This window comes from Homalodisca vitripennis, chromosome 5 (assembly GCF_021130785.1).
Source record: "Homalodisca vitripennis isolate AUS2020 chromosome 5, UT_GWSS_2.1, whole genome shotgun sequence".
Lineage (NCBI taxonomy): Eukaryota > Metazoa > Arthropoda > Insecta > Hemiptera > Cicadellidae > Homalodisca > Homalodisca vitripennis.
In genome coordinates, this window is record NC_060211.1 from 55,668,767 (window position 1) to 55,683,340 (window position 14,574).

Sequence of the window (14,574 nt, forward strand, 5' to 3'; positions counted from 1 at the left end):
ACTAATCCCCTACTACTGTATTTAGTTTAACTAGATTGGTTCGATGGGGGCGCGGCGCCTGCTACTGACTGTACTCGGCAGTTTGTTTATCGAGTCTGGTGGCTCTGCACAGTTTTATTAGTTACCGCCGGCTATCGCTGTGTCCGCGTGTCAACACAATGTATTTAATAACCTCCTTTGTGCAGCGTACGTGTGTTTTATTGCGTTCCTTTTAACTTTGTTCCTAAACGAATACAATAAAGTTGTTCGATTCAATTGAATGTTATTTTTGTTAACAAACAAAATTGTCGCCTACACATTTATTTTCCGTTTGAGGTTAACCTTTTTTTCTGAATACTTTTTTTTCTAAATACACCAGTAGAACTGGTGAAATATTGGCTTTCGTTCATATGTGCAGTATAACTAACTCATTGAGGCTGAAGATTATACAACGTAGTGAACTGTGGTCTGCATGCAAAATAAGGTAATTAACAACGCATCTATATTTTGTTCTTTATTTTTTAATTCCTTGGCGTTACATTAAACTTTCAAAATATATTTAAAAAAGATTTATTGAGTGGAACTTTTACTGTACTAAACGTGTGTTCATTGCAACTAATTATATGTAACAATAAATTCCAACAGTTCATTTCTAGCATATTCCTTGTTATTAATTATTTAAGTGTATGTGGAAGGTTACAACGTTAAAAACTATCCCTGCGTCGGCCCCTTCATCTGAACAGCTGTTTGAGCGGGCACCCTTAAGAAAACTGGCGCAATTTTTAGTTTCGCTATAACCATTACATATTATGCTTTGCACTATAACTTTTGAACGAAGCTGTATACTGATATTACTTCCCACAAAGCTTTTAGAGCGTCATTTGTCGTTTTCGTAACGGTATTTAGTTTGAAATGTATCGGCAATTTTCTATCGTGAAAGGGAAAATACTTTTTTTACTTACTATACCCATTTTTGGATAGCCTTTCAGAGCTCGTATTTAGTTTGCTTCCGTAGATCCTGTAAGATCGACTGAGGATCGACAAGTTGGAGCGCCGTCATTATACCTGCTCATTATAAGTGCTATTACTCTGCTTAGATCATTTTTAAGGTGATTTCTTTTCTAGATCTTAGCCAGTTGTATGTCACTTCTAACTACCACGAACGTATTTGACATTACTTTCACAAATGATCCCTGATTATAGATATCTCGCTCGCTGATGAGAGAGGAAGCCCTGCTTTGGCTACTGAGATAGAGCTACCTGGTGGAAAAGTTCATTCTGCCTGAGGAATCTCCTTTGTTTCCGACTTGTAACCCACTAACATCTCTCATGCAATAATGGTGCTAATGTATCTCTGATTGAGCGCCCGCTGGTGTTTAGTCCATTTTATAACAAATTATAAAGCTGTATTAATAACACCAAAAGTTACTCTTTCGTTACCTCAAAGTTTATTTTATTTTACATTGTTGAACAAAATTATAGTTTTGATTTTGAAACTATTTAGGTTATATGGCGTTCAGTACAAAGGATACTAAGGATAAAAAAAACTATTTCTTGTGAGAAGGAATAAAGTATTGTGTAAAAGATAATTGTGGAGCATGAATGGAATTTTATATAGGTTATCTCGGCATTTTCCTTATGGTCTTGTGTTTAACTAAACTGAAAACTCGAAACCTTGTCGCTTAAATCACACATCAGATAAATTACTCTGGAGCCAAAGACTGCCACAAGACCAGAAGCATTCAACTGATCTTCCGCATGGTCGGTCCCACAAAGGTTGTAATTATATTAGAAGTTTGCTTATTTACTTGTTTGTAAAACTTACACAAGTAAGATCTATCCTTTGATCTCCCTGCAGCCTTCCAAGTGACTGACTGCCAGGCGATCATATCCTTCTCATTGCTGCGGCTAAAACAAGCTTTTAGATGATCAGGTTGGAAAATACCAGAAATTAGTAGTTTCCACTTTTTATAACAAATTTACTTATATGGAAATCATGTGCACGACATCGAAATCCGATCTTGACCTCTGGGTAAAGTTTTTGGGTGGTAGCACATTAATCTCGCTTTAATAATTAAACATACAACCTTAAGAACTGTATGTATATTATTTAATCACTGATTGCATAACACAATAAAGTCAATACTCTCAAAGAGTTCTCGTCTCGATAACGATTATGACAACCAACATTAATAATTACAGACAGAGCTCAAGGGGAGTTGAGTCATACCTGTATATTTAATGGAACTCACCACGCTTGTACGAAAAGTGCCCAAATACAGACTCAACCTGTTTGTTTTATATTATAATTTACTATAACGATTATAAAATTGCAAATAGACTGAAAAATATTTTTCATATCGGCTATCTTTCTTTATTTATTATGAATTTAACATTTAATTTAATTTTCTGGTTCTACAATTATTTTTGTCAATGTTCTGTAATACGAATGTTAATACATACACCGCTAATGAAATTGACTCTATTTTAAGTGTTTTTGACAATATATTACATTTAAGTCTTGCTTTTACATTTGTCAAAATCGTTTTAATCTTTAGCTGGAGTAACCAAACGAATTCATTTATTTTCCTAACCAAACGGCTTTATTTATTAACGGTTTAATGTTAAACTTGTTAGCCGGTATGGATAAATGTGAATTGTGGAGTAAATACAAAGACATACTGAACAGCAAATATAACAAGTGTGAAATAGCATTACAAGTACTACTACAACTGCATACCATAAATATAATAATATATTTCCTCAAATTCCAGTAATGGGACAAAGTAATTATTAAACTATTAATTTAAAATAAAGGAGACAATTTCTAACAGTTTTAATGATATTCCATTCATTCAGTGTTGAATTGTAAATGTCAGTGTCAAGTGTCAGAAACGAACCTTGTATTTCTCATTCAACCAGCAATCTGACTTGAGGTGGTTCTGACGTAAAGCAATTTCTTTTTGATTTCAGTAACTCCCGCGATGAAGTCTGCTACTATTTTTGTGTACATGTTTAACCTATCAGAAATGTAGATAGAGTTATTATATTCAAAGGAAATGAATGCTCTTCAGAATTGAAGGCAGAGCTCCGATTTAATTTCTAAAATTAAAACAAACCAATTTACAGATTTACACTGTTTCTCATGACCTTTTATATTTTTACTTGAGTCGTACTAATGAAACATAAAAGTTGCCAATTTAGGAAACAAAAAAATTTTGTCACCTAGAATTGATTGACTTATTAATAGTTATGTTTAAGTTTATTTTACATTGGTGTATTTTATGATTTACTTCTATATAATAGTATTTTGCTCACATCTTTAATAGCACACATTGACACCAAAATTATTTACACTATATTGCTGAGCTTCTGTTGTATTTCATACGTTGTGCGTCTTTTATCTAGTTTCAAGGGTAACTCTCTTATGATGTGTGCGTTTTAATCCCCCAGCCTAACCCCACGATCAAAACTATTTTTAAGTATGTAAAACTACTGATCCGTCTCAACATTACAGAACAAACAGCAGCGATATGGCAACACAGCCTCAAATACATATTCAAAGTTAAATATGAAGTTTACGTTATTTTAAAAATCAAAATCAATTGTATGTTCTTTAATTGTGTATTGTTTTGTTCTATACATGGTTAATTTTTACTGGTCAAGCGTAAGTTCTTACTTTAATCTACGTGCGCAGTGCTAGAAAAAGGGTTCAAACTTGCAAAACCCATAGGAAAATTAATGTACAAGTAGTACACACACACACGTCACTCCTTCATGTATAAACTGTACAAACTTCTATTTTTATCGTAAGCCGTTTTTATTTGGCCTGATTACGAAGCGGACCAAATTTCCAACATAAATACTTTCTAAAACAAACAAATGGGATGCACAATCTTAACGAGAAAGTAGAGCGGGGATTGCATGAAATTAAAATAATCACGATACCAATTAATATGAGGTCCTGAGTGTGAGTGAGTTGCTTTATCATTCTATTGATTTCCAGTGAAATTATTGTAGCGTTAAGTAATTAAAGTTAAACACAAAGTGCAATTGAATTATACAGCGTATACGCAAAGGTCCGATGTTTATTTGACAGGCCTCCCTTGATGTTATCTGGGCAGAACATCAGTGAAGTAAGCCGTAGTAATGAAACGATTACGCTTTGTGGGTTCTTCCAGACGGAAACCGGAGTACGATACGCGAAGTGAGGCTTCTCTGGCTGAATTGTTCTCTGTAGATTTATTTGGGTGGTTTCACCTATAAGGTCAGTTGGCTTGTATCTCTTTTATTGCTGAGTAAAAGATTATTATGTAACAATAACACTTTAAGCAACAAGTATAATACCGTCATCGTTATTTTAGAATAAATAACTACCCTTTCTCTGGTATATCATGCCAATACTACCAGTATTCATATGCAAAATTTTGTACTCTAAGAGCATTTAATTCTTGGTAACAGCAAAAATTTACATGTACTGTTCTGTTAACACTATCACTATAATAATTACAATAGCTCCATTGAAGATATTAAGAATGCTATTAAAGAGACGATTGTTTTAATAATTATTACAATTAAATCTTATGGATTAACTCATATATTCAAAATGCTATTTGAATATTGTAAGAACCGTAATAAATGTGTAGCCGAATTTAAAATTTTTGTCATACTTTTTGTTTCATTTTTCCAAATTTTTTAACAATTTATCAAGAAAAAAAGTGGGAAATAACAATAATTATCCATATGCTTTACTATTATATGCATCCTATTGTTCAAGATGAGTCCAAAGGAATCGTCAACTCCAACTGCCGCTATAAAGTAAGTTGCTAAAGTAAGATATAAATAATAAATATCTCATTCTTATGAAATTGTAGACTCAATTACAGTGACAAGCGATCATTGTTTTTAGTTTCCAGAATGTATTTCACTGGAATAGTAACGGCTCACTTTTTTATATATATTTTTTCCACTTATTAGAAAATTACAACATGTAGACTGATGTAACCAGTAATTTGTAGGACACTTTAGTTCTTAAGATATAATTTTCTCCTCGTTCTTTTTTTTCTATTAAAAAAGTCAGATTGTACAGAACTGTACGCACCTCCTTATAGACAGTTTTGATGAGAAACTAATCGACTAAGATCTGAAACTAACCGCTTTAAAATTATGACGATCTTTGGTATTATACGGAGGCCACTATTATACAGCGCGCTGCGGAAGGTGACATAGATTAGGTTACTATTTTGTTACTATTAATATGTTACTATTTTGATATATCTGAGCTTTAATTTAGAAACACCTAGATTGATGATTTTTCGATTTATCTATCACATTGAAAGATCTGACACGTGATCTGAGGTTGGTAAAGTACCGATCGGAAATGCCTCAGGAAATCAGTGCGAACTTCGGTGGTGCCTTCTTGCACCTCTGACAAAAGAAGAAACACTTCCCTCGAGATAATACCTAAATTCAATCTTAGATCACGTGAGCGCTTGTAAAGGTTGGCTTTAACTGTTTCTATATATAATACATACCTACTTATATCGCGTAATAACAAGTAGTAGATAGGGAAATAGTGTAATAGGAGCCACAGTATAATACAAAAATACTATTGTAACTAATAAAATCGTATCCTCTCGGTTAGTTTCGTGTTCACTATATTATTGAAATAAGTAAGAAGGATTTTATCTTCTGCTTTATTGAATGCGATGATTCTTCGAGATGAGGATATGAGCAGTGTATCGTTATGGAGAGGTTGGATCTGTGTTCAAAAGTTTGGTGCAATATTTATTTCTGACTATTTACTCTTCCTAAAATATCTCCTCGTAAGGAGGAAAGTGATGCTCAAGATGTCCAATCCCTAGATGTGATGAGACTTTCTTTGCTAACCACGTTATTCAAACAAACGTCACGATATCGTAGTAACACACACCGAAGTACGGGGATAGGGAGTGTACACTAATCAATTAAATGTTAGTCTTCAGCTCTTCTCCTAATGAAATTGCTTCCTTTTGGACCATGAATCTTGCCTCAACGGATTCTCATGCCCATTAAATCTGATAAGCACAAATTGTTGGCCACGAAGAGACGTACGCAAAATTTTCTGCTACAAAACTCGACGATCACGAAATTTTGACTATAATTCTGTCTAAAACAGCCTCAAAATAAATGGCTTAAAACTGAGACAGTGATTAACGAAATAAAAACTGTTTCATTAGAAGATAAGTACGTCCGTCTTCAATAGTGGTTTTAATTATACAAAATGAACGGAACTACTTTCATTATTAATTGTGCAATTGATTAAGCTTAATATGTACAGGAACTTCTCGGTTTTTATAACTGTTTATATACGTAACAATTGCTACTTATTATGGGCAGATCTAACATAATTTTTGTTCGTGACTGAGACAAGCCAATTAGTGAAACTGATGTCACCTCACTTGCACATTAAGTGGGTAACTCAGCCATATATACAAAACAGTTTGAGGCGTTCTGTTATGATTGTTTTATCGTAATACTCTATTTTTACAATTTATTATAATCAATATACATGATGGCAGTGACACAATAATTTGATTTTGGTACAGGGGCAGCCTATAAGACACTGATGATAGACGCACTGTAGAGATGGATGACCTTTTTGAACGGTAAAACCCCGTTAATTGGTTAACACGTAGTGAAAGTGGCCAAGAGAACAAGCTGTTAGAGTTTATTCCCTCACATTTGTAATGTTGAGAGAGCAGTGTAATATGCGTGACCAGGTAATTTCCAATGACATTGACACGTTGATACATTAGTGCTGCTGTTATTGGTACACTCAATTCTTCATCCTCAGTGATGTTTGACAGTAATTATGTTATTTAAACACTCTTGTTTCACAGAAACGGTAGCCTACAACTTATTGTTGCCCTCGATTCATAGTAGTCATAGATGACGTGTTGCTGACAGAGGGCGACACCCAGGGAACCGTGACAGCCCTCATGGAGGGGATACTTATTCAGCACATTATCACAGCTCAGGCAATGAATTAGCACTCCCTAGCATTCAACCTAAAGGTTACAGATTTTCTTAAGTTTTTTCATCGTTAATGATTTAAAAATAGAACACTATGCTTCTATTATACAAACTGTAATACCTTATCGACATAGGGATTTTTTTTAAAATTAACGTTTACATATATTATAGAGAGATAGCAAAATTAATTATGTTAAATTGTTTCCGGCCATACTGTAATACTGTAAAATATAGATACGTTGAAATAAAGCATGTAAAACTTCCGTCAGTCTAACTTACTATTTCCAGTAGATACGTTACAGACGTAAAGAAAATAAAATAGGTTTCGTCAGTAGGAACTGTTACATCCATTTTATTATTTTTTTCTTATATACTTTTGAATAGTTCTTATTAGTTCATATAGATATCCCTGGAAGTTACAAAAGGAACTAATAAATTCAAAAAAATTTGAGATTATTAGTGTACTAAATAATATCAATGAAAATATTATTGTCTAACTTGCTGTCACTATAGACACAGCGACTAATTTAAACCATTTAGTCTATTCTGCGATATTATTTATACACTGCTATAAAATCAAACATATTTTGGTTTTGTAGAGATTAAAAACCGCTTCAAAAAATCTGCTTTTATGTTAGAGAAAACACTGATTATGTTTATAAAAGTTTACTTAATTCAAGTAGATTTAGCCAAAGAAATAAGATAATAATAATAAAGCTTACAGAAATAAGAAAGGTAGGACCTATACTGTATCAGGTTTGCATATGCCTTTTACTTTTCCAAAATAAAAACTGAGGAAACCAACGAAATCTGAGGGCTGGGTGGCCCGCTATACAATTGTCTTGATTTGCATTTTAGAGATTTAATTTAATCGTAAATGTAATAGTTGTGATCTGGAGTTCTGTTCTGCTGTCACTTATAAGCTAATATTTATGATTGTGTTGACTTTCGGATGACCGATAAAATAATATATTGCTCATATGCCTATATATTATATCTAGTCTTTCAGTTCAAGTGTTTTCTTACATTATTAAACCCAGTGAAGTAAATAGAAACAACATTCTAGCCGTTTTTTGCCTTACCGTGCAAAATGTGACGTTTGTAGATTTAAGTAGCTTTGCATCTGCTTTGTTCTCTTTCTTTGTAAACTGAAGGATTTGTCAAAAATAAATGAAGTTGTAATCACAAAGGCAAGTGACATCCTTTGTAGAGAGGGAAATATTTAGTGGAAAGAACTTACACAACGTAGCGGGAGAGAATGATTTTCTTCCAGTCTTTTCCAAGTACGAATACGCCATTTTCATGTGAATACAAGAAGCAAATACTTTGAATAATTAGTTTCCGAATGTTGTTCAAGAAATATTATATCGTTACTTTGTAAAAGATTAATTTTGAAAAAGAACCCAAATCATTCCTTAAATAATTTTGCTATTATGAAAATTAGATGGAGATAACGATTTTGTGCTAATGCTATTTGGAAAATAATTACTAACTTTAAGAATTTTCTTTGGTATAGGATCAGGGACACACCAAGGGTACGCTGTTTACTTGAATATCTAATGTTTGTTAAATATCTATATTCTATCGCATGTTTTTTAATATTAAAATGAAATAAGCTTTAACTTATTTCCTTTATTCATAAAAAAAATGTAACGGCATCATTAAAGATGAAGATGAATTTTCTGAACCTTATAGTTAAGTAAATATAATAAGTTGTTGATATTGCTCTTATTGAGTATTAATAAAAGGAGGGACCAATCTGTTAGTCAACCTAACATCTTTTACTGTAATTGAAACTTTTATTAACACGAGTATTTTAGCTTGTATCAGAGAAAACAATGGTTAAAATTAAAACTAATACAACTCGTTTTACCGGATAACATTTCTCCTATACAGTCGATCAACAAATAACGTAACGCTATTCTCACTGTTACATGAGCTACATAACTTTACAAAATAAAAGCTCTCCTGTATATCAGAGAGTGTGTAACAGATGCCTTACGCGTGGTATCAGATTACACAATGAATGTTAGATAAGGCTTTACATACACGGAATTTAAGAAACCACAAAAGAGGAATGGATAATGCCTTCAGCGGGTTGTCTTTCCAAGATAAGTGCTTGCCTCTGTGAGCTGTGGAAAGTTTGATATGTTAGTATTTTCCGTCAAAAACTAGCTTAACTTATTTCTTAATTTATGTTACAAGAAGAAGTGTAGTCTAGTAATAGTAAATAGTATATATTTGGATCTCAGCAGAAATCCTCCTCCCCAACCCACGTAAGCGTTATTTACTTGCACGTGTGTTCGTGTGCAAGTATCAAACGTGCCAAAGTGAACGCTCTCGATTTTGATTAAATATGGTATGTGAGCGTCGAAAGTGGTATTACAAGGTTCACAAACGCAGCTATACTTAATAATTTGGAAAAAAAAAATGTTATTTAGTAGTTAAAAAAGCACTCAATTTAAGTTATCAAAAAATATTACATTCTGCCTACATACATGTTTTAATCTTTTATGACAACGGGAATAGGTTTCAAAAGAGTACAAAATTTAAACACAACATATATGCTATTTATTCTTTTAATGTTTCAATATTGTGGTTTTAAAATAAGAAACTAATGTTAATATGCCTATAGGTAAGTATCCATTTTATTTTTAAGTACTGTAAAACCAAAAAAAACGTCTGCGTGTGGATGCAAAGAAAAAGAAACTATAAGAATGAAATTATATAAACTATCTTCGAATATTTTATTTCAAATTAAATTTTTTCTAATCCTCAAGTATTAAAAAAAAAAACACAAGGTAATTTAGTATTAACTTAGATAGTGGTGCTACATTATTGAAGCTATAAGTAATTTTCATTCAGTTTATTAGGTAACGTAACGCACAGTACAGTGGTTAGCACAGAAATTAACATGCACTGCGTAAGTCATGTAACATATTGATCAGTGTAGGGGACTCATAATAATATTCATACAATCATGTATAACATTTAAACATTCAAGCATAAGTGTTATTTCTGAATGTTTCAATATTGTGCCTGTAAAATAAGAAACTAATAGTAATATGCCGTATGGATGGAAAGAAAAGGAAAAACTCTATATCTTTGAATATTTTCTTTCAAATTATATTCTTTCTAATCTTCAAGTATTGAAAAATTTAGTGGTAATTTAGTGGTAACTTTGATAGTGGTGCTAAATTATTGAAGCTATAAGTGATTTTTAATCAGTTTATTAACCCAAGATAGTAATATATATTATTATACTTCAATTAGATCATCGAATAATAATATTTGATACCTATAGAAAAGATAAAAATTATATTATCCGTTGATGAAACCATAAGAATCTCATGTATGTAACAAATACCAATATGATTGAACAAACATTTCCATTCTCTGATGCTCAGGATTATGTTTCCTACATAGAAAAGCGAAGAATGTTTAACATGTACGTATTACAATACACGTAGTATCATGTGCAGCGTACGTAACGTACTGTCTGAGTGCGTATAACGCTTGTATAACGTAGTGAACAGTGCTCGGCATGCAAAATAATATGCATCGCGTAGTATTATGTACACGGCAGCACAATTCTGAGACCGAAGGTAACGTATAGCACAGAACAGTAATTGGCACGGAGATTAACATGCATCGCGTAGATAATAACATGCATAAAATCATGTACAATGTTACCTACTTTTGAGACTGAATGTTATGATATAATGTAGTGAGCAGTGGCTGGCATACAATAAAATATTGTTGTATCATATAGATGTTTTATCATCTGCGGTGAAGTGCCGAGGAAGGAGTCCACTCATCGGTGTATTATCGCCAAACTCGTTTAATTCTCTGAACAAACAAGTAACATACTTTGATATTCTATACCGTCTAGGAAAACAACTTGTGTGGCATTTTTTCTTTTTCATATTAATATACTTGTGTATTATGTATCTTACCAAGATTAGCTTCTAACCCTCGCTCAATTATATTAATTTGATGTGAATGGTAAAGAATTTATAAATATTAAAATACAGAGATGTTCCTGAGGGCAATGTAATAATTACACCAAACTGTAATGACATTGACAAAAGAGGCGTCAAGTCTGCAGCCATCCGTCATTAATATGTCACCCCCTAGATCAGCCCCTCGCTAAACTGCGAGTTGACGCTGGTACGAAACATGCCTTTTAGTAATTTAGTATTACTTACAGCACGCTCCTGTATATGGGTTCTAGTATATTGGTATGGTTTCAGGTTTAATAATACGCACTCATATACTAATGTCATAATGTTTAGAAGTGTTTTAAATCTCCTGAGAGGTTAACTTGTTTTTTGTAGTGGTAAAATTATGTTCCCTAAAATTATACTTACTGAATTAAACTCGTGTTCGACAACCTACGAGTATAAGACCAATGAAATTCGACATCATTCAAACGGAATAAATAATTCAAACAAGCGGTGAAAAATTCATTTTCGTAATCCAAGAGATCTTTGTGTAGATGACGTTTACAGTCTTACCAAAGGAAAAAGAAATCATCTACTCATTTTAAAGGAAAACCCCCAGAGCAAGCTCACTTTGTCACTCCTTCCCACTTAATTGTCTGCGCCAACAACACAAAGAACGTCACTTGCTTTGTAATTCTGAAAAGATTTCTCACACTCTGGCACATCATTTGTACTTTAAACAAAAAAGGAGCTAACACAATATAAAACTTTCTTTGCTCACAGGAGTAATCCAGAAGAGATGAGGTACCACGTGATGTGCGTGTTCTAACTTGTCTCGCTCGTTATTCATCGTTTACACGAGTCCTTGTCAGCCACAGGTTACGGGAGGGTTACTTAGATCCTGCATGTGTTATTCAGCCTTGTGTCCAGCAATCAAGAGAAAGAAAACACATCAGACTGAATTACATTGATGTAAACAAATTTAATTATAAAAACATTAAGTGCTTATGATTAATACTGGGTTTTCCGGTTCACACCTCGTTGAGAAATTGCTGAGATTGTAAACCCTTTGACTGAAGCTAGCTCTCCACAACGAGGCTAAAATATTTCAAAGAGTTAATTGTGTAAATGTTGTTTCGACGCGGTGTGTGATCAGCAAAACTTGAATATTACTCACGACACAAGCCACATAACCCAGATTTTCGGTCTGACACCTGTTGGCTGAGCGTGGCTCTCCTTAACGAGGCTGAAATATTTCAAGGATTTGCCGCTTCTTGCGGCCGCTACGATCTCGGGCTTGTCCTCAACCCACAGCGTTGGACGCGAGGCTACCGACGATCCTCTGTTGCCGCCGGTACGCAGCTGACATGCGGCGCAGGGACCCCTCCCTGGCTTCTCGAGTAGCTCGACTGCGGAGGGCCTTACGGTCCCGCGAGCGATTATCTCTGGCCGTGCCGACTCACGATTGGTAAACATTTCGCCACACTGGTCGTAAGCAAAACGACGACGTGCGTGTTCTAGCCACGAAATAGGGCTACCGGTTGCAGACCGGAGACCCTGAAGTAAGTTTAAATGAAGCTCGGGAAATAAATTTCGTACAGGTGAAAACTATCCATTTATTTTAGTTTTAGCCTGTAATTTATATTTCAAACAAATTTATCACAACACAATAAAGTAAAATTACATGGCTTACTTTCGATGCAATGTACCTGTATGTGTCATTTGGAATGGATCAATAAGCTATTAACGTTTTATATCACGTTATGCAAGTTTTTCAAAGAGACGCAAATGGATTGGGGAATGGTTGCCTTTGAAGATGAGAGTTTTCACCACGAGATTGCGGCTTTGAGACTCGGGATTTGTTTTTTTCTCGTGAGATTGTTTTCCAATACAACCTTATCTATGTTTCCAGTTAACTTTTCACATTAGTGTAAAAGATGTATATTTTACTCAAGTAATATTTTCCTAAAATAACGGTTGTTCTTAACTTACATGTAATTGAATGAATATTCAAGCACTTGCTCTTCTCTTCTAAACATTTTTAAATCCGTGTTAAAAGTGCATGTTAAACGTTACATTATTTGAGCAATACTAACATGGTTTTAACACAATTTTACTGATTTTTGGCGACAACTCAAAATAAACGATTATTTGTAAGTATTGTAAGTTACAGGTGATCAAATATACGGAAAGTCTGGAAGTCTCCTGAAATCTATTAAAAATATATTGAATGTAAATGTTTATGAATTTATTAAACAACAAAACAAATGTTCTTTATAACAAAAAGGTAAATCTATTTATGATATAAATTACGAAACATTTTATGGAATTTGTTTAACGTTATTCGTTAGGTCGTATACATTTTTTTATTTGTTAGAGATTAAAAATAAAGAAATGTGAATTTTTAAAAGTATTTTTTGAGTAAAAATCTGTGCGGCTATAACCAAATTTACTTGATATATATGTAATTGGGAAATACATATATGCAACTTACTTATATACATATTAAAAACCAAAAGGCATTCGTATCCTTATAGTTGTTTTAAGAGTATATTCATTGATTACAAATAGTATTACACGCAAATGGGAGAGTAAGTCTGATTGGTTGATAGGACAGCACAATGCTGACTCAGGGTTTCGTGATTGAGCCGTTAACAAGTTCCGGTGTGTTACAGTACAGTGGAGTGTTGTAAACTTAACAGCTCCCGTCTCTGATCTGCCTCGATATCTATGGAAACAGATTGATGTGGGTTGTGGTGATACATAAGTAGTAAGTGTTGTTTTAGAAATGTTCATACTAACAATTTGAACTTGTATTCTGTCACGCCTTCATAATTCAAAGTTCGTATTGTAAATATTTTATTTTATTTAACATCATGAGATTTGTTATGGAGTTAGCGTCATTGTCTATAGAGTTTTACTTACTTTTGATTCCAGACCATTTGAAAATGGAATTTGTAAAAATCAATTTGTTACCAGTAAAGTGTGTGCTTGAAACTAACCACATAACATACCAGGTTGTTTATATTTTATGTCATAAGATGTAAGTTAAAACATTTTAAGATTCTTTTCCGTTCCATAATCTATAGGACAATTTGAAAATTGTATCAAGCAATTACTATACAGATAGCTTTATAGAAATAAAAATAACTGATTTATCGTAAAATACTACATAAATCTTACTTGAGGGATATGCCTTAGTTTACTTCTAGATTACAGCCACTTAGGACAACCAACCTCTTATAGCATCCAATATCTTTGCACTTGTTTCTGGATTGACAGGATATTTAGAATGTGTAAGGTTATATATAGGGGTTGCCTCCTGTCGAGAATCAAAGTTCGAGCACTATATCTGCCATGTCACTTTGAAAGAAGGTTAGCACTTTTAAGCCTCTTTTATTCAAAGCGATCAGTGGACAGAACCCCGTCACGTTTAGACTAACATCAGCCTTTAATGCTAAGAAAGCTCCTCCCGTTAAATAGCCCTATAAATAAACCCTTTTACTCCAATATCTCGTCAATTAAGGTTAGTTAAGGGGGTTCGGTATCCAAAAAAATGAAATTTTTATAAATTTTCGTGTTTTAAATATTTTATTATTCTATGACTAATTCCTGACATTTTAATGCAAAAACTATT